The sequence below is a fragment of the Ixodes scapularis genome, unplaced genomic scaffold, assembly GCF_016920785.2.
Source record: "Ixodes scapularis isolate PalLabHiFi unplaced genomic scaffold, ASM1692078v2 PGA_scaffold18__7_contigs__length_3171195, whole genome shotgun sequence".
In the NCBI taxonomy this organism is placed as follows: domain Eukaryota; kingdom Metazoa; phylum Arthropoda; class Arachnida; order Ixodida; family Ixodidae; genus Ixodes; species Ixodes scapularis.
Genome location: NW_024609844.1, coordinates 2,264,099 through 2,285,070, shown reverse-complemented (window position 1 = coordinate 2,285,070; position 20,972 = coordinate 2,264,099).

Sequence of the window (20,972 nt, the reverse complement as noted above, 5' to 3'; positions counted from 1 at the left end):
GGGCAGTAAAAAGTATCAATAGAAAGACATGAGAGGCTAGGAGGCTCACATGGCTAAAGTTTTTGCGCCTGCGCAAAACCTGAGTCGCCTTCTGGCCTCCATGAGTCTTACCGGGAGTGCGACTTTTTGTTTATTTGTTACAATACCCTCAAGGCCCATCGGGTAATACAGAGGGGGTGAACAGATAAGCACAATGCGCGAAACAAACATAAAGATCGGTACCAATATCCTCATGGGTTACTTGCATCAAAATAAATTGTAACAGCTACAAGGTTGGACATTAAAAAACCTGACAATGAAATGGGTGAATGACACGAAAATGCACTCGATCCGTGCATAAAAGAACATCTTTCACACTTTTTATTTAAAAGACATTCGATGAAACGGCCGTCAGCGATTCAATGAAACGGCGTTCGATGAAACGTCCATTTTTTCGATGAAACGGCGTTCGACGAAACGGCGTTCGATGAAATGTCCGGGAACCCTTTTTACGTTCGGACTAGGTGCTAAGTGCGGGCTTTGCACTGGGTGCCGATTGTGTACCGGGTGCGGACTATCTAAGAAAACACTTTTTTTTTGACGCAAAATATTTCCCTGCGGACTATGCACCGACTGCGGGCTATAGTCCGGAAAATGCGGTAGTTCCTTCGAACTCTAGGGTTTTTGGACGATGGCTCTTGGCCTATGCCCATCCTCACATGGCATTGGGTCACTTTACATGGACGGCAGAAGCAGTCAAATGCTCGGAGTAGCCAAGCATGGTTATCGCAAAACAAAACAAAAATTCAGAGACAAAACCGAGAGGCTAGGCTCTGAAATGTTGCAGAAAGGAGAGTTCGGTTTCGGGCGCTTCTCTGGGGGAAAGGGGTCGCTGTGCGTCCCGCCGCAAATCGCCCATTATGCGCTTAGCTTGGCTTATCTGGCCCCGAGATGCAGCAACAAAAGGAGTCTCCCCGCCGTCAAGTTAACTATGGGAGAGGAGGAAATGGGAAGTGTTGCGAGGGGAACTTTTTTTCTGGTTGAAAAATATTCTGCAGGTTGGTCTTTGAGCGCCGCGTGGTGGGAAGTTTTGAAACTAGCCCGAATGTCTCGGAATCTTGGCCTTGAAGAAGAAACTCTCTTCGGGAACAAACTACCAGCCCCGGCGGACGTCAGGAATTGCCAAGAACCTACTAATTAGCCAGATAATTAATTAAAACTTGCTAATTAACTTTTTAATTAGTGGAAATAGCCATATGTGTCCAATTAGAAAGTTGCTGAGCGTTATCGAAAACCACTAAATCAGTTATTTTCAGAAAGACTCTAAGCGCTTGAGAAGAGTAGTAGCGCACTAAAATTACTCTTCGTGGAGCAGGTACAAGGCTGGGGCTAGATAAGAGGCGGAAAAATCGCGCGGGCGCCTTATCGCAACCGCTAGCCTTGTACCTGCTCCACGAGTGGTAACTTTAGTGCGCTACTACTCGTCTCACGCGCTCAAAGTATTTCTAAAAATGACTGATTTAGTGGTTTTCGATAACGCTCAGCAACTTTCTAATTGGAACCATATGTCTATTTCCCCTAATTAAAAAGTTAATTAACAAGTTTTAATTAATTATCTGGCTAATTATAGGTTCTTGGCAATTCCTGACGTCCGCCGTGGCTGGTAGTTTGTTCCCGAAGAGAGTTTCTTCTTTTTTCAATCGCCCTAATTTTTAGGATTTTTGAAAGTCTTCGCAAAAACACCCGGTATAACTAATTAACACGCAAAGCTGGAAACTAATGCTTTGCGCATAGTACTGGAACAGAATATACAACACTCGAAGTATTAGGAATATAATGTCTTGTTTCTTAATACTACCACTGAACTTTTACCCGCTAAATTGAGCGGAAAAATTTTTCCGCTAAGTTTAGCGGAAAGTTTTTCTCGCTGACTTTAGCGGAAAAAATTCCCCACCATATTTAGCGGAAAATATTCCCGGCTAGATTTAGTGGCAATTTTTCCCGATAAATTTAGCGGGAAGTTTTCCCCTAGATAGGAGGCGAGCAGGAGAGGAGGAGAGGAGGGTACGGATGAGAAGGGGCACACCCTTCTCTTTGTAGCTTCCCCTCTTCCTCAAGAGCTGCGCTCTAATTCGGTGTTATAGGGGATTGTAAACGACTAAAATTTTTTTTTGTCTTTTTAACGATTTGTACGCCTTTGTAGGCTTTACTGTAGAAAATAGTTGTGTAAAAAGAAAACAGAAGAGATGGAAATACAGGGTGAGCTCCGAAACGGATTCTGAAGAGATAGAAGACTGGTAGACAACTTAACCGTCGGGCTCTCTACTGTCACCTCTTCTCTTCACGATACATCTCAGTGAAATGGAAAATAAATTAACTTAGCTTCTGATGTGAGTCATATGGAAGGAGGGAGAAATGTAATAGAGGTAATGCCAGGACTGATGTATGCGGACGACATAGCACTCATGACAGATATCCAGGAATATTACAGGAACTAGCTGGAATATATGAAGAGGAAGGTGACACCTTGGGCATGACTTTTAGTAGTGACAAGTTTGGAGTAATGGTGTTTAATGAGGAGAAGAGGTAATCCCTGAAGATAAACGACATTGTAATAAATCATGTGGCTCGAGGAACATGAGGACAATATAGTCAGAAAAGGAAAAAAAATTCATAAGTTATGAAAAAAGGCATTATGGAACTACATATAATATATATAAACCGGTCAGCAGTATATGGAAAGGAGTGATGGTACCATGACCGTATTTCAACAATACGGTAGTGTGCATGAAATCAGAGGTTCAATCAGGATTAGATCTTCGACAAAGGGGAGTACGCAGATTGGCACTAAGAGCACATGGAAAGACACCAAATAGAAAGAAGTATGCAGGGGGACATTGGTTGGTCGTCTTTTGAGAGTAGGGAGGCAAAAGTAAGTTGAAATTTTAACAAAGGTGGACCGAAATGGTTGTGGGTACAGAAGGTATTGAAGTATTTACGCATGAAAAGTTTCTACACAAAATAGACAAACCGAAGCCGAAAGCTTACATTAAACTAACTACACACTTGTGATGGGGCTGAGCTGACTACAGTAAAGAAGGGAGTGAAAGAGGCAGAAAGGAAAGTGTGGGAGGTAAGAATACACGAAAAACTCAGCTCCAACAATATACAGGTCACAAACACAGGACAGAAGAAAGGAAAATTTGTTTGACAATTCAACGGGAATTTCTTTTCTGTTCGAGGCCTGAACGTGAGTGTTGAGAACGAAGACGTTTAGGAATAAATTTCAGGATACAGACCCATTATGGGTCACCTGCCATAATGAGGGCAAGACGCTAGAGCACTTGGTTTCGGAGTGCACGGGGCTTTGCCCTGCCTTCCTGAAGGAATAACGGATTTGGCCGGGACTCTGGATTTTGCTGGCGAAGATGGAATGACGCAAAACAAAAGGGGGTTACAGTCAGAAACAGGTGATTCGAAGATTGGTGCAAATTATGAAAAGAAACTTGAATGATACAGAAGTAACAAGCACAGCTGTAAACAGGCGGAAAAGAGGAAAATTAGGATTGCCTCTCGCGTGACTCCGGCCCAAAGTCTCAACCCTGTCTCCCAGCTGGTCGCGGTGCTAGGGCAACGCCGACAAGGTTTGACCAGAGGAAAATTGGCGACTTCCTTCCCGGGGGGAAGAGGCGGGGGTGTTGTTCTTGGTTTTTTTGCGGATCCCTCGATGGTCAACCTGGTGATATCCCACACTTCATGGTGATAGTGAGGGGGAGAAAATTGGTTTTAGAAGGGCGGGAGGAATCATTTGTTTATATTTTTAGACTTGGGCTAGGGGGCGCAAGCTACTGCCCGTTACAAAGGGTCCATCCAGACATTGTCTGGCAGCTGACCTGTGAGGAAACTTCTATAAAGGTCTGTTTTCTGTTTTTCATTTTTCTGTTATTTAACATACATTTTCAGTTTCTCACTAAAAAATTTATGTAAATTCGCAAGTTCGGTTAAACCAATCACGGAAAAATTCCAGCACAAAACATTTATGTAAAATAACAATTTCCGCTAAATCAAGTACAGGAAATTATAAGGGAACATAATTTACGCAATATTACAAGTTTCGTGGAAGCAATAGATTTTATGCGAAATGTAGAGCGCCATTTAGTACTGCACCGAGTGCTATGTCCGCCATATTGGTAGCGGCGAGAAAACGAAACCAGTCACCCGACCGGCAAAGACCCGACGTAAACAAGCGAACGGGCTTCGCGCGAGAGATGTGATGCCAATGCGTTGCTGCGTTTCACTGGGAATGCAGCGATAAGCCTTCGATTTGTGCGTGACGGGAACGCAAACGTGAACAGGATTCAAAACTTTTCTTATTTATATTTCTTACTTGAGACGCAGCTTTTGACAAAAACAATCGGTGACAACGCGAAGAAACATGCGGACGTTATCGCGCGGCGTGAAGCCATTTACAGCTATTGAACTGGGCCCTAATCTTTTCACGAAGTTGTACCAAATTTGTTTGTAAAGTTTTGTTTTGTTTAAATTGTTCTTTTTCTATGTGCGTCGCACTGTCGGCCTGCGTTTTTCTTGATGCCCGAGCAGTTAGCTCAATGAATGCGGACCAGTCCATGGCTGTTAAGCGAGGCAAAAAGCCTCGCTTAACACTTACGCCAACAGCCATATTTGAAGATTCGTATGTCAACAGTGAACAACAAAAGCTGAAAGCACCAGAGAGCCCTCCTGGTATTGTCATATATTTAAAAAAATAATAATTACTTTGGAAACAAAGAGAGCCATCTCATTGATTTGCTGCGATTTCTATACACTTAATTTGACATCGGTAAACGAGGTTTCTAAAACACCTCTATAACTAAACAGGAAAGTATGTTGATAAAATATTCTTTAATATTCAAAGCTCGGTCATGTAGAATAGAAGACACAACAAGCACGGACGACGTGTCTGTTTGCTCAACACTCACAGAGACGGCATTCTGGTGCGTTTTTTGTCGAACGCCACGTTCGATTATACATCGAACGTGGAGTTCAACTTCGGTTCATGTCAGTGGCTAAAACTTCGATGTCGGCGGCGGTGAAAACTTACGTTGCGGACGTTGAGTGGAGCAATACGGGCGGTGCCCACTTCATTTCACAAACTCCCTTTTTTTTTTTTTTTTTTTTTGCAATCGAGGTAAACATTTTGTTTAGTGCAAAGAAGCTTCGGGGGTAGTTTTGAGAAGTCAGGGCAGTTATTCTGCCGGGGTTGAATAAATCTTCATTAATAGCGCAACATCCGTCAACTGCCCTTGAAGTCAATGCTATCTGAAACAAATTTGTGCTCTTTGTAACGCCTTACAAATCATGCCCACGGCACAGTTTCCTTTAGAACAAAACAGAGCTTTCTACCGAAAAAAACTTTCGCCAGTAATGGCAAAAGAAAAAAAAAAAAAGCTAACCTTGAGTTGCATGTATTGTCGTGGAGCAGTCTATCGCTAAACTGTACGACTTCATGCGTATTTGCGTCGATAAAAGATTTTAAAGTGTCCCCAGAGATTAAAGGCATGACGGCTTAGTCATTTGTGCACGTTGGCTGATCGGAAGACAGAAAACAATAAAGTTTCCGAATCGAACTCCGTGGCAAAGCGTCCATGCCTTGGAAATGCTGAGAAATCGAAACTCAAGATACCTGACGCTACAAAAACGTCGGCGAGCACAGTGCTGCCAGACCACCAAGCATTTTCGCATATCTTCCGTTACTGTGAAACCCCAACAGCAGATATTCTGTTTTAATTACGGAATTCTACATTTTCTCTCGTTTCTCTCTTTTACAATTATTAGATGCAATATCCGAACATGATACCGAGCTTAGGCAGAGCATCTATACGGTAGAGTGTACATAGAAGCAAAGGTATTAAAATACACCTAAATACCTTTGCATGCTTTACTAGCTCTGATGCCCAGTAGCACAGATGTCGCGTGGCAATATATCAGAAGAGAGGTAACATTTTGCCTATGCCCTGTTTCATCTTTGAATATTGCATCTAAAAATTGTAAAAGAAAGAAACGAAAGAAAATGCAAACTTATACGTAACTAAAACGGAGGATATCTGCTCTTGAGCTTTCACAGTAATCGCTTCCATCAGATAATGTCTTGCAGAAATTATCTTCCCTCGTATTTTTCTTTACTTGATTTAACGGAACTTGTTATATTACATACATTTTTTGTGCTGGGATATTTCTGTGATTGGTTTAAAATTTAACATAACTTGTGATTTCACATAAGTTTTCTGCGCTGGGAGTTTTTTCTAACCGCTTTAAAAGAACTTGTGATTTTACATAAATTGTGTTTTACTGACAAACAGAACATTAATGTTAAAAAACAAAAAAAGTAAAAAGAGAAAGAGCTTTACAGAAATTTTCTAGCAGGACAGCCGCCAAACGATTTCTGTTTTTTTTTTTTGTTTTTTTTTTTTTACAGCGTAGGGGAGGAAGGCGTAAGTAAAGAATGCCCCTCCCTGGGGGTCAGGTTGTTTTCTCCCGGTCCTTCCTAGAAGTCGTAGGTCAGGGCCGGGCGATCGTGGACTGCCGCGCTGGATGGTCGCTTCGGTGCTTGTTGGTGGTGGCGGAGCCTCGAGGAAAGACGCTTGAAGTCGAGAGCAACGATTGATAAAAAGAGATATATTAAAACGACAACGGCTAGCTTGATTACAGGACTCTACTGTCCGCTCATGGCAGTAGAAAGGCGAAAAAAAAACGCGCCTCGGCGCAAAGTGCCCACCGGGCACAGTGAGGCTCAAAGAAACTGCTCGTCGCTCGCGACAAAGCTATGCGGACCGGCGGACCGCGGGAAATAACTTGCTCCGCCTTCTGTACGTCACAATCGGCCTCGGACCTCAGGACAGTCTCCGGTTCCTGGACAGCGCGGTCAGCCCCGGACCCCCCGACAGTGTCCTGTTCTTGGACACTGCAGTCGGCCCCCAGACCCCACCGCAGTCTCCGGTTCCTGGACAGCGCGATTAGCCTCGGAACCCCCGGCAGTGTTCGGTTCCTGGACAGCGCGATTGACCTCGGAACCCACGGCAGTCTCCGGTCCCTCCCTCTAGCTGCCTGGACGCAAGAGAATCCTCGTTTGCACGTGGCCCGATCGGCCTCGGACCTCACGGCAGTCTCTGGTTCCAGCACGGCACGATCGACCTTGGACACGACGGCAGTGTCCGGTTCCTGGACACTGCGGTCGGCCTCAGATCCCACCGCAGTCTCCGGTTCCTGGACAGCGCGATTGGCCTCGAAACACCCCCCCCCCCCCCCCCCCGGGCTGTGTTCGGCTCATGGCTCATGCACAGCGCGATTTGCCTCGAAACCCAAGGCAGCAATCTCCCGACTGGACAAGCCGTCACTGGGAACACGGCGTGACGACAAAGCCGGGGAGGGTGCCACTACGTCGCGGCGACAGGCAAGAATGTCTGTCTCCTTCCCGGGCCAAAGATTAAATAGGGCTCAAGCCGCTCATCCCCCTATCCTCGGGGCGAGCCGTTGGGGTGCCCCCATCCGAAAGGTTGAAGGTCGATTACCTCAGTTTCCAGGAAACTATCAAATCCTCAAGCGATCCCTACAGCGTACAAATCGTTAAAAAGGATAATCAAAAAGTACAAAACCGGGTGGCGCCTGATCCTATCGGGTCATCTCTGAGAGAGGCAGAACGCTATGAAGGAACAGGAGGCACATCCTTTCTACCCTCGAGGACTTCAACACAGAAGAGGGAACGGATACTCTAGAGCAGTAAGAGGTACAGTCGGGAGCAAAAGTTTGCGGGGCACGGCAGCGCGTGCCGAAATGCATCGCCGCGCCGTGCAACGGCGCCCCGCCGCGTTAAAAAGCCGCGCTTTGCGCATGCGCGCCCTTCGTGCTGGCAGTCATGGCTCTTTCGCTCGTTTCTGTCCGACTCATTCCTGATAACCGTAGTCGGCGCCAGGGGCGCAAGTTGCCGTTTCGCTGACTGTCATACCTCGAGTCCTCTTCAGCTGCCTGATCAGCCACGCTGGGTGACAAAGCGCCTGGTTATCCCATCCCGCGTGCTCCGTCACAAATCGCGGCGGCCGAGGCAGCTGAAGCAGACGCGCAGCATGACAGCCAGCGAAGCGCTAACCCGCGCCCCTGGCGCCGACTCCTGTTATCAGGAGCGCGGCGGAAAGAAACGAGCGAAAATGACATGATGGCGAGCACGAAAGGCGCGCATGCGCAAAGCGCGGCTCCTTAAGGCGGCGGCACGCCGTCGGACGGCGCGGCGATGCCTTTCGGCACGCGCTCCCGTGCCCTGCAAACTTTTGCTCCCGACTGTACATGTCCATACATCCTCATTCTCAAACGAGCCTACAAGAATAGACCCAGCACCTCCACCCCCAGTGCGAGTGACTATGCCGCCGTTGGACTCCGCCAGAGGGACACTACAGCGCATTCGGCGTCCGCATCAGAAGCTGGCGTGTGACAAACCTTTTTAGCAACAGCCGTGACTATTGTTTCAGCCTTACCCTAAGAAAATGGAGGGTGTAACGGAAGAGCCTGCTGGTCGGTCTGGCAACCCAGGCACCAATCTTATAGGTTGTTTGCACATGACGTCAATCCGCCATTTTGTTGTTTGTTTGTTTTTTTTTCAAACAAATTGACTACTTTGATGGATTACATCGCAAACGGTCGAGATGATGTCAGCGTGGTAAGACATAAGCTTATGTGCTCTACGAATTTGAGGGGTCATGTAAACACCTGGAATGCTCAAGTTTGACACACGCCAGATAGCTCAGAACAAGAAAATGGTGGACGAAATTACGACAGTGAAAACACCCTATAGCATGTTGGAATACGGTCCTGCTGCGCGCCATTAAATACGTTCGTTGGAACGCTGCTCGTCTGAGCCTCACCGCTTCGCGACGTTACACTGATCCTTTTTCACCTTCAAAACCTCCGGATTAGACAAGTGACTGTTTGGACACGTAACCCTAAATTATGGAGTATTTATTTCAGAGCATGAAAAACAGGCAGGCCTCTCGCTCCGCTGCGAATAGACCCTTCTGGAGATCCCTAAATTGCATCGCTCAGTCCCCACATGAACTCGCATGGCGCAGGGAAGAAAAAGAAGAAAATAAATGGTGCTATGGAGAATTTGGCAGCCTTGAAATGGCGCCGGCTACTCCAAATGGCGCAGGGAATTGTGGGGGCATTCTGATGTACGGCCCGTGTGACAGCACAGATGTGTGTTCAGCCTCAGTCGATTAGTACCTTGTGTGTCCGCGAGACCACCGCGCTGGGCTTTGGCGATTAGAGATCCAAAGGTCTGCATTTCTCACTTGGAGCATCGTGAGTTGCCAATGCTTGGTCCGTATCACTTCATCAACAACTTTTCATCGACAACTTTTCCCCGCCGCTCATTAAATGGACAACTACTACGATGCCCGAGTGGGCGTCGGAGGCGTAGTCGTGTGCCCGTCATGCATCGTGAAGGCAACTTCGACTTCGCTCGGGGAGTTTTAATTTAATCTCAGGCTCGAGTAGGCGTCCCGCCTAGTCTAAACCGCCGATCATTAAGTAATTAGTAAACAAGAGCTTTGCAATCGGGAGAATGCGCCACCACGCCGCGTTGATGACGCTCCTGAAGCCCTCTTCACAATTCGGCGACATAAATGCCACCAAAAAGTCGATATCTAAGGCCCTGTCGCAAAAAAGACACTGTCTATGAAACGATCTGTCGATAAAACGTCGCTTATCGATGAAAGGATCTGTCGACACCGACTAGACGGACGGCGGTTTTGAAAAGCACGGATCGTTACTAGATTCAGGATATAGAGCTCACACAAACTCACCCTCTTGATCGCCAACTACAATCGAGTTCTGATCGTTTCGTCGTCTCTGCTTCGAGGGACTTGTACGCGCAACTCACCGTCGAAAGCAAAGACCTAAGCCGCAAGCGTGGCCCAACCCAGACGAAAAGGCAACAGCGCACAGTAAACGGGGACTAAAGGAAGTGCAAACAGGACAAGCGCTTGTCCTGTTTGCACTTCCTTTAGTCCCCTTTTACTGTGCGCTGTTTGCCTTTTCGTCAGTATGAACCAACCGACCCACATCGCCACCCCTACCCAACCCAGAGTGCGAGCATCGATTATCCGTAAGTCCCAAAAAAGCGCACAAAGAAAGCGTTTTTTTTTTTTTTTGTTGTTGTTGTTCTTTTTTTTTCGGAAGGGTTTATTTGTCATATTGCTTTCTTATATGTTTTACGAGCTTGTTTACTTCTTTCTTAATTATTATTTGAGTGAACTAAAAGCTCGCGGGGAAGAGGCCAGAACGTTCTGTAGACGTTCGCGGATTATATAATGGTCCCCGAAAGGTAGTCCACAAAAATACGCGAAAACACATATAATAAAAAGAAGCACTCAGGTTCTTTCCTTCTCGCGATTTGCAGCTCCCAAGCCCTATGGAATTCCAATGGCAACGTTTTGATATGTTTTCTCCACCGAACGGATTGATTTGGGAATGGTTTTATTAGAAAGATAATAAAGAAACTGAGTAATATTGTAGCGCTACATTTCCCAATTTAAACCTTCTTTTTTTTTTTCGTTCTTCATGAACATTTAAAAGTAAACCATGGTTTAAATACAAATTCAGGCGCGACAATACTGAAAACCAAGACTTCTTGAATATATCTCTTACAATACCTTTTTTTTAGAGATTCTCATTGTGATAAAATTTAACTAAGTTTGTGGCTCATCAAAAATGCCAGAAATCCAGCTGTCAGCTGGTGCCATCTATGAGCGTGTAGTGAATACTATCTCTTGAAATTGCGCAATGCGTTATTGAGCCTCGGACTACTGGCATCTTCAAGGTCATTGAGTTGACGGTCGGGATTTTTTAAAAAAAAGGCCTCTCAAAACATTTTTTTTCTTTCTTTTTTTTGCTGGCGAAGGTATTTTTAGGGTGGATGTTTCATTCTTTGTTGCTATTTTGGGTCGCACACATGCCAGTGAAAAGTCTCGTGTTTTTTCTTTTTTTGTTCGGCGGCGAAGATATTTTGCGGGTGGGTGTGTCATTAGTTTTCAATCGCAAGAGCGCGTTATTGGGAGGATGTTCCGTTCTTTGTTGGCGTTTTGGGTCACGAAAATGCGGCTGGAAGATTTCACGCTTCAAGCGGTCCTTGCGTGAGGCATGAAGTTACCAAATTCAGGCAGACAAAAGCTACCGAAGCGCCAAAAGGTCGATACTGTCTTACCACTTATTTCTGCTCGAACTTGACAGATGATTTGATCTGGGGATTTGAAATATTCTGCAGAGATGCATTTAAGATGTTTACATATTTTAACTGCGGAAAAAAACATACGTGAGTTCGTCGATTTTATTTTAATTTCGATATTCGCTTTGCATATCAACTTGTGGAGGCTTGTTTCTACCGTAATAAAACAAACACTGCGAAAATTTCTTCAGCGAAGCTAAACACAGAACAAGCCTTTCGGAAGTAGGCGTCACACGTTGCTATTTGGAAGTTGTGAAGGTCTGGCGCTGAAGATTCTTTGTTTGACCCGAACCAACACACTCTTGATTCAGTATATTATGAAATAGAGCCGAATGTATTAGGCAAGAATCCGCACAAGTTTTATTATGGTCGGCTGTTGCTGTTGGGCGGCGAAGAAAATCTCACCGAAGAACGGGCGGCGGAGTTTCTTTTCGCCGACATCGACGCCTGCGACGCTAACCTTCTCTTTTGTTCGCCAGATTAAACGTTTAGGTTCTCCAGTTATTGACAGCCTCATCATTTGTCCATCTGTGACATCTTTATCCTTTTGGCTGTAAAGAAAAAACACTATTTACATAAACGAGAAACGATCTGGCCAGAAACTATGATGTTCAATAAAACGGCGTTCGACGAAACGGCTTCGATGAAGTTGTGTTCAGTTAAATGGCCTTTAATTAAATAACTTTGATAGAACAGAGTTCAACAAAATATCGAGAGCTGCGAAGAAATAATATTTGACCAGTTTGTAAAGGTAAGCTTTTCTTCGCATCTATCAAAAGTCTGGTGACCTCTTCTCCGGATCCGCTGGATTTCTGTGAGGTTTTCTCCACCGGGGGGAGTACAGCGCAACACCGAGAAGCTTATGGGTGAAAAGTTCACCACAAAGCTGACTGATGCTGAGATAAATCCACACAAGAATTATACGATCAAGCTTTTAAATTTAGTATTTGCGGTTCTACTCTGGGCCCTGTGAGGAACACAAACGGAGATATATACAAAATTCGTATAGTGCAGACACCAATATGAATAAAGAAACAGAAGTCCATGGTTAAGCAGGATGGGAGCAATTAACAAAGTGATAGAGACGTATTTTTTTCTATGAAGACATTGCCTCAACGTTGAGTTCTATGAAGAGTAACGAAGTGACCTCGTCATTGCACCCGACGACCACAGAGAGCCCCCAAATTGTGTCAGGACCCATCAGCACCAGAAATCATAAGTTACTGCAAGAAATATACAGAAAAGAATGTTGCTACTATTCAAATACCGAATTGACGAAAACGAAGTTCGTAGGTGAGTTTCCACTGCATTCATCAGGAAGCCGGTGGGCTTTTCTCCGCGTCAGTTGGTTTTACGGTGAGATTTTGTTATATGAGCTTTTTTCCCCGATATTCTTGACTTAGGCATCCACCTGGACTTTTTTTTTTTTTATATCGGAAGCGCCAAACGATCGCACGTGCCTGAAAGACGATGTCGGTTTTCAGTCATCATATTTTCACAAAGCGAGGCATCTAAGGTTATGTTGCGCACTAGAAGGTCAACCGCACCTGGGACTGGACATTTCATCCAACGACGTTTCGCTGAATGCGTCATAAGTTTCCGCCAATAAAATTTGAAAATTTATACTTTCGCTGAAATTATTGAATCTTGCAAACTATGAAGCAGACTTGTACACGTTACTGAAAAATAGTAAGGAATTACATTTACAATTACTCAAAGCTAAATTGTAATTTATTACAGTTACAATTACCCTCCTATAAAAGTCAGAGACCGTTACCTCAAAAAGTTATTCATTACTACGTTACCACTGCGTTTACTTATTTGAGTGATTTGCGGTGGTGGCGTCTCGTCCGAGCGAACAAAACGAAACAACGACAAATGCGACGCTCGGTAAAATATGCTGGGGCCTTAGTGACAATCCAGTTTTGCGAAGTGATTAATGGGAACGAGTAATTATGAAAATTATTGTTCGTATTTTTTTAATTGCTTTGTCACATTTAAAGTGCGCTTTGATCAGCACCTAATAAGACGCAACGCTATCTAAACTTCTGGTAATTCATTTTTTGGCATTTCAGCGGTACAACATATCGTCCTGCTTCCGTGCAATTAAGAGATCGCACAACTATTTGGATATAAGGGTGATCGTTGAAATAAAACAAAATCCGGTGCTCTGGGGAAAAAAGCTGGAACTCTAATGGCTGCTGACAGTGGCGTACCAACTTGTTTTTGAGTGGGGGGGGGGGGGGGGGGGGGCAAGCCAGACCCCCTCCCCCCCCCCCCCCCCCCTCCTGGTGGCACATTTTTACTAGTGATGGGCCGAACTTTTGCCGAATCGAAAATTCGGCGCCGAATCTTAGGATTCGGCGGAATTTTTTCTAAAGATTCGGCAAAGATTCGGCAAAAATACACTGTTACCAGACTTAACGTTAATATTTAGTTGTTTTCTAACAAAAAAAAAAAGTTTTTTTTAATCTAAATACCACATGTAGTGCCTATTGACACAGTTATTACTAAATAAGGCTATATTCTAGAAGATAATTGTATCGGTGTCGCTTTTGGTATTTACTGGGAATTTAGTGTCTGCTTGCGGAAAGTGGCGTGACAAAGGTGGTTGGGTATAGCCGGCGCAGTCACCAATCGCGCTACGAGAGTTTTGGTTTTGAGGCTTCATCAGCGCACGCCTGCAAGTATGTTTACATTGTTAAAATAAAAGCAATCACTGCGTTCTTACTCCCTATGGGAGTCACCGTTTCGTGCGCGAAAACGAATGCAACGGTTGCTGAAACTTCATCAGAAGAGATAACAATATAAATATGCATGTTTTTCGATTTGAGTCATTTGACGTCAGCTTTGCATAAAAGTGTGCGTTCTGTATTCCTAGCGTCTCGTTTTGAACCTTTAAAATTCCGGTTCCTGGTGTTAGGACACACACGGACGTTTAGGAAGATGGGGAGAGTTAGGAATGTCGGATGTGCAACGTCGACGGCATGATAGTTTTATGCAGATACATGAAAATTGAGAAATAACGCGTACTGAAAAGCAATATTATTTTGTTTTGGCACAAACTACTTGTGAGCCGAAAACAGGATTGTTATTATTGTAATAATATTAATAGTAATAATAATAATAATAATTTTCTTTGCACGTAAAGGAAGGGGCCCATGTGGTGGTGTGCGGGGCTAGGCAGATAGGTGAAAACCCTTACGCAGAGCGCCTGCCAGCCCGCCACCACTTGTGAAAAACAAAACAGACATATATATGTACAGAATATACACACTACAGAAATTAGCTAAAAAGGAAAGAAAAGAAGAGGGAAAATATGTATTACATTATGACGAGGATGCCGGCTGCATCCCGTATAAATGTCCTGGCTCGCTCTGGTGACTCTGCCCGTTCGATAGAAGTGTGCTGTGCACACTGAGCGTAATTGCCAGTTGTGAGTCAATGTTTCAACTACCTCGTTGCATCGATGAAAAGGTCAAATTAAAATCACGTTTTCCAGATTGCACCGCATCATTTGTCACTTGCGCAGTAAACTGCGTAAATTACTGGTCGATCTTCTGTTCTTGAGGCAGACAATATTGAAGAGAACCACGCTCGCAAAGGCTCAGAAACGCACAGTTACCGTGTTGCCTACTCTGCACCTCGCCGTAACCGCTGGTTGTACTAAACTCTACGATGGTGACCGCACGACTGCACTTGCTGATCTTTGCTGAATTTGAAGTTCGCCAGATTCATTCCATCACTATTTTTTGTGGCGCAGACGAGTGACCCCCTAGCAACGACGTTCACGACGGATTGGCTGCTCGGCAACGCGAGGGAACTTAAATTTCGGATTCGGACGGCGCGTGTACACTCGAAGCGCGTTAACCCACCACACCGCCTGCGTTCATGCCGCTTCGCGGCGGCAGTATGCGGCTACTAATTATAAAACTTTAACCCATTTAGCCCCTCCCCCCCTTCCCCCTCTCTCTCTCTCTCTCTCTCTCTCTCTCTCTCTCTCTCTCTCTCCCCCCCCCCCCCCCCCCCCGTACACGCCGCATTGCGGCGTCCAGCCGGCAACCCAAGCCCCGCTGTCCCATACCATTTAGTTCAGCGAAGTTTCGTCGTCAGCATTCGTGTTTTTTAGTGCTAATCGCAAAAAAAAAAGAATGTCGTAAATATCTTAGAATGCCTCGACAAAACAAAATGTTGGAGAGACCAAAAACAGAAGAAGTAAGCCCACACCGTGAATCGAACCCGGGTCTACTATGCACGTATGAAGCACACATCGTACCACTAAGGTATACGCTACCGCTTTGGAAACGAGCGTTGCAACATATCTCCACATACCATCCAATCCGGTGTGAACGTCGTTGCTGGGGTGTGTATCGCCTGCGCGTTAACAATATGCCACCGCGGGTCGGAGGGCGGTGCCCTTGGTATTCCTTGGGCGCGGCCGGCCAGTGTTTTCCCTGCCCAGTGGCGGCTGTTTCAGGGAGGGGGGTGGGGGGCAAAACACATGTTTGCCCCCCCACTCTGAGAAGTGGGGGGGGGGGGGGGCAATCAGTTTCCGGTACAATCAGCAGCCCATGGCTGCTGATTGTACCACGAACTGATTAGATTCGTTTTTTTTTTTCGCACAAGGAGATCAGACACTCTTTCGAGCGAGTCGCGGGAGTGAAATCTAGGCTCTTTGGACGCAACGCCATTCCGACTTTTGGTAGATTATTTTGCAACATTATGACACAACTCCATGAAAGAAATGTATGGCATATGTCGTTTTTGTGTTGACGATATAAACAATCTACATGCTATTTGGAAATCGCATCGTACGAAAAATCTCGGAACACGGAAATAGCCGAAAAACAAAGCGGTTAAAACCTTTGTTTGTTTTTTTTTTCTTCTTTTTTTTATTTGGTGCGAATGAGACAAAGGGCCCACTTTGCGATGACTTTGGAAGCCCACATCCCCTCTCCGATATCCTCTTTTTAACTACCGAACAATAAACAGCCATTCTGGCAGCTCTCAGGAGGCGCCCTACCCGAAACAACCTTTCCGCTTCGGCCATCTTTCGTTATCAATTGGGTCGGTTCGTTCGTATTGTTCGTTAACAGTTGGTTAGGTTCAAGTGTCCAATGTCTGTCCTCCTTGCTTCACCTCACTTCTCCCTCTCCCGAAACAACGTTGGAGACACGGCACCGTAAGATAAGAGCTGTGTCAGGGAGAGCTCACCCGAACATTAATAGCTTCATGGATCTGATCAAACGGGATGAGGCTTTCATGAGACATAATTAAAAATAAAACAACGCAAATACGAGAACAAAGTGAAAGATAACCGACAGGATACAGCACTGTGTCCTGTCGGTTATCTTTTACTTTGCCCATCGTATTTGCGCCATTTTGTTTTTAATTATGTCTGCATATCAATAGTAGCCGAAACTTGTACGTTAATCAACCTTGACAAGGGTACCTACGCAGCAGCTTGCAAATAGTGGTGCCGTGCGGGCCAGGGGACAGCAGTGAACTATCAAAATCGGAGTGCAGCCTTTCTGATGGTGCGATTGTCCTGCTCGACGTACTCAACAAAGGCGATAGCATTTTGTAGTTTATGGATTTTTCCTGTGAGCGCGAGGGTTTTGTGTTTGAACTCGTAAGAAAATGAAGTCGCAATCATATGCCCTGATAACTTGTCTAATTTCTCACTCTTCAACATATCCCGTTCACTATAAGGAAGTTTTAGAATAACGTGCGTAAGGGCTTTGGGAAACCTAAAAATAGCGTCGCGATTATAAAACCTAAGGCAGCGCTAATTTTTGTTTACTCAAAGTGCTTGAGCGCGACACTGCTTGCGCGAACAAGCAATTGTAGTTTTTCGCAGTTTGTCTCAAAGAATGAAATGACTGCCATCAATATTATTAGTGTCTTTGAAAGTGCTCATCTGGGCCACTAAGCTAAGCGGTATACAACTTGGTACCTTCTAACACCATTTCGAAGTAACATTTAAACAATCGTCTACATCGTGTTCGCGGTAACATTGTCGCGTTTCGTAGTCCCACATTTTGGGGACCATCTTGACAGAAACATTTCAAGTGGTTCAAGTAGAAATATCTTTCATTGGAGCTTGTCTGAAAGTGATGTATAGCTTAAGAATACGTTGACAATAAAAACTAGTTCACAACATAACTAAATAGCCCGCCGGCACCTTTGCTTTAATTGCATTAACAAAATTTCGGCACCTATTTTTAATGAGAAAATGTGAGCAAACCAGGGTTAGAACGATGGAGACTTTTCGCGGAGAGTTTGAGATGTGCGGGGCTTTATATACCAATGGGTTTATACGGGACTGGCGCAAACGTAAAGGTGTTTCGGGAACGGGTTGAAAAGGGACAGGTTCAAATGGGAAGGGCGATTCGGGAATTCTCCTGTATGAGCCTCGGCCGGTACACGAAAGCAGTCTTCAGGAGCTGGTCGGAGCGCTCGTCACGGTGACCCCTCTGTGTGTGCCGCCGAGTGGATTTTCTGCTAGTCGCCCCATTTTTGTGCAACTTCTGTTCTTGTGAAAATGGGCGTGTGGTGCAAGGTGCTATTCCTCCGATCCTATCAACAACAGGCATCAGACGGCATAAAGCAGGTCCGACCCCATCAAGCGCCCTAGGCAAACTCCTGCCGCAGCGCCCCCGGCGCCCCATTCCCTTCGCTTTTTTATACGCCCCTATCTACGACATCACGTAGTCAGTAAACATGTGAGTAGCGTTCCAAAACAAGTTTTCTTTTTTTTTTTCTGACAAGAACCGCCGTGTTTAAATAAATTAGTAAGCTACACAAATTTTCAAATGGGGGCGCAGCGGCGCAACCCTATTGATGGCTTCCTGGGCGGCATCACGGGTCGCCTACCCCCGGTCCTGGTATAAAGTCGTGGATATCAAAAAAGTAAGATTTTCTTTTTTTTCTTTGGGGCTAATTTGAAGGAGGAACTATTTTCTACGGTTGCGGTCGTCACGAACGTTTACAATTAGGGTCTATACGTCCTTATCAGTGTTCCAATTTCTTTTTTTTTTTTAGTAACTGTCGCTAAGCCCAGTTTGCACGCTTAATCCCGTTCGGAATGTGTCGTTAGCCTACTGTTGTCCTTATTGATTTGTGTTCCCTACACCGCGGCTTCGACTTATCATAAATAGATCTATCCTTCTTTTCACCCATAAGAGCGTCGCCTCTTTTACTATTAATTACACTAAACTCGATCCTAAAATTTCTCCACCAGATAACCCTAGTTATATTGTCCTTGTAAGTAATTTTTTATCAATTTAGTCATGTACGGACCGCTTCGTGACCCACCTTTAATATCCCTGCTTTAGGTGCGCTTGAAACTGGGTTTTAAGTACTTTCAGAACAAACTCATGAAAAAATCAGAGAAATCGGCTCGCAATCTCCACTCTGCGCGTGCCCAACAGAGTGCACTGGTTCGCCGACTTTCTAAAAGATTTAAGTGGGAGAGCCCTTTGCAGCATTCTCAAGAAGGGGTATACTGTAATTTAATGCATTATGCCCCATTTTCTTGGGAGCACCTTTAAATACTCTTAAGAGTGTATCCGTTCAGAGAGGGAGAAAATTTGTCGACACCTGGTGACTTCTTTGCACAAATTAGTGTTTTATTCAATCAGCTTATCGCAAACCCCTTATGGTCGTGCAAAAAATTACTACATTTACTACAGCACAGTCAATAAAACCAGTTTTCAAAATAATGATTATGCAACAAATCTTACAAACTAATAACTTACAAAGATGTTAAACGGTTGTCTGAGTTCATATCCTTGGCCTTTCGCTCTCAAATGATATTGCAATTCAAATTGGCGTAAAAGTAACGTTCGTTCTCGTTTGAAAGTAACCATAACGGTATATCGTTAACGTTCGTAGGACGGTGACGAATCTCAGTTGCCCGTAAAGTTTTGACGATCAAACGAGTGACGCTATTTTCTTGCATGTTTTCTGTAACGGGCACACCGGTGCTTTGGTCCCACTGGTGCAGAAAGCCCAACACCCAATATCTTTGCACGGCCCCTTGAAGCTGACAGTGCGGGGGGAGCTACATATTTGCCGGACCAGACAACCAACTCGTTTTCATCTCCTGACCACGCACTCTGCGTGTATATGGCTGGGAGCACGGACATGCTCGTGCTCATAGGTTCTACGACAAAGTCACCTTACGCCTTTTGCACATGCCACCAAGGAAAATGTTTAGCGTTTAAAATAACTGGGTAAGTAATTTTGAACGAATAAATTGCACATTATTGATTTGAAGGGCCAGGTTTCAAATAGAATCTTGCCGTTATGATTGAAAACTACTAAAAACACCCACGCTACAATGGTACGATCGAAGCACGCGCAGCATTTTACGGCGTTCCGAAGAAATGCTCAATTTGGACGCATATCTTGGTTTCGCTTTCTTATCGGAGCACATCTCCGTGCCGGCAATCCCGCCCCCCGTGTCTAAGACGCGCAACGTGCGTGCGCCGCCACTCATTGTACGTAGAGTAGTCTATATATTAAAGCCTCCGGACTGTCACATAAGGTCTGCCTTTTTGACATCGGTGTCAGAGTGAAGACGCACCTTCACCAATATTATCTTAAAAACCATCTCTTTAAAACTAATATTTAACAATTTAAGTACTCGGAATTTGTTAAATATCCCATCATATTCAGCTCTAGCAATCTTCCTTTCCCACAGACCACTACGGCATCGGGCTTCTTTATTGTGCGATGCGTGGTTTTCGCAGTAGTGATTTTGCATTTTTCCGGAAACACCCTGTATATGTCAAAACAAATATTTTATACGTTTGGGAACAGGACTCTCCCTCCTTCAATTCTGGCACATCAGGAAATAGTGACAACCACTGTACAGTCAGCGCAGATTAACACATATTTAGATGGATTATACATATGTAGTTTTTAGATACATGAATATACACAATGGAGTCAATTACGCCTTTAGTACAACCAATGTATATGATCCGTCTACTACAAGGAAAATTTCGAATATTTAAAAGCCTGACGAAATCAAGTGAAACTATACTTCGTTTAATCTTAGGTCCGAGCGTGGCCGATGTTATGAGCCGAAGGGCCAGTCAAGCGGCGAAAAAGGCACAAAGCCATGGCGAGTTCTCTGCCGTTCATAGGACTATAGGAGTAGCCGGTATTCGCCATCTCTCTGTGCGTGCTTTTCCACCGGCTAGCCCTATCAAGCGCAGAGAGCACGCCATGGCGTTGCGCTTTTTGCGCTGTTTTATTGGTACCCCCGGCTCAAAACATCGTCCGTGCTCGTACCTAAGGTGCAACGAAGTATATACGAACACCAAATGTATACCACTGAAAATATGAATATCCTAGATGAGCACCGTCTTCGTGAATGTGCAAAAAAAAAGAATAAAGTCATGCAAAAGGAAAACATACATACGAGTATTTCATGTAGCAAGCACATTGAGTGACGACATCAGAATTCAGATAGTCAAACTGGTCAAAAAGAAAAGGACGAAGAATATTACGAAATGAGATAGGAAATTACACTTCATTTCTAAATATCCGAGTCATGTATATTCTGTTGCCGTCCTATGAGCAAAGCATTAGTTTCCAGCTTGGTGTGCTAAATTGTTTCGAATAATGTTCTATTTTTACATCTCAAAATTATGTTGACCCCTCCGCATTACTCGGTTGTTCTTATACTTTCTTAACATTTGCAATATTT